Consider the following 892-nt stretch of genomic DNA (forward strand, 5'->3'; position numbering starts at 1 on the left):
TGATATAACTTATAACATAAGTGACTGTATCTTACAATCCTAAATCTGATAGAACTGGTTGAGTTTTATACTATTTTGAGTTGACCGTATCTGACAGTACTGAATTCTATAACTGAAACTATGGGAAGAAGTCATCTAACCGACATGCCCTAAATATAGAAATATAGCTAAGTTGGGGTCCAATCTATAACCCCAATTGGAAGGGTGTCAATACTACGCCACTGGTAAGGATAATCTGTGAGTAACCCTCATATAATAGGTAGCTCTAGTGAGAATGGTGGGAACCCTGATATAAAAGGTTAAGCCACCTCATCTACCCTCATATAAAAGGCTATGATGTCTCAACCTACGCTGGCTATGTAGTTCCAAAATTGAAGGATTGCTTCTAAGAATCACACCCTTATATAACAGGTGAGTTCCCATCCTTGGGTTCACTCGGTGCTAATTCCTACTTCCATCTAAATAGACACTGAACATTATTAACTGAACTGGATAGACTGAATTCACAGAGTTCCATTAGCTGATGAAATACTATTGATATTACTTAATTAAAGAGCTTTCTTGAGTCATGACTGGGCTTTATAGACCTTGGCTTGACTGGGGAAATCGTGAAAACATGACACTAAATCTAGGCACACAACTATATTTTTTGGGTACAAGTACCCCTAGAACTCAATGGAAGAAAACTAATAAGGCATGACATTCTTGAATATATGACCAACATCAACAATCCACAATACAATAATTGGAGATATTTCATGGGTATTTGATTATCATAGGTTGATACGTGAATAAGATAGCATGTATACATAGCATAATTTCATAAGGCTAACTCATGAGCAATCCAACAACAATTTCAATACATAAGAATAACATGGAAATCATTTTGGAT

Source organism: Capsicum annuum, chromosome 4 (genome assembly GCF_002878395.1).
Source record: "Capsicum annuum cultivar UCD-10X-F1 chromosome 4, UCD10Xv1.1, whole genome shotgun sequence".
NCBI lineage: Eukaryota > Viridiplantae > Streptophyta > Magnoliopsida > Solanales > Solanaceae > Capsicum > Capsicum annuum.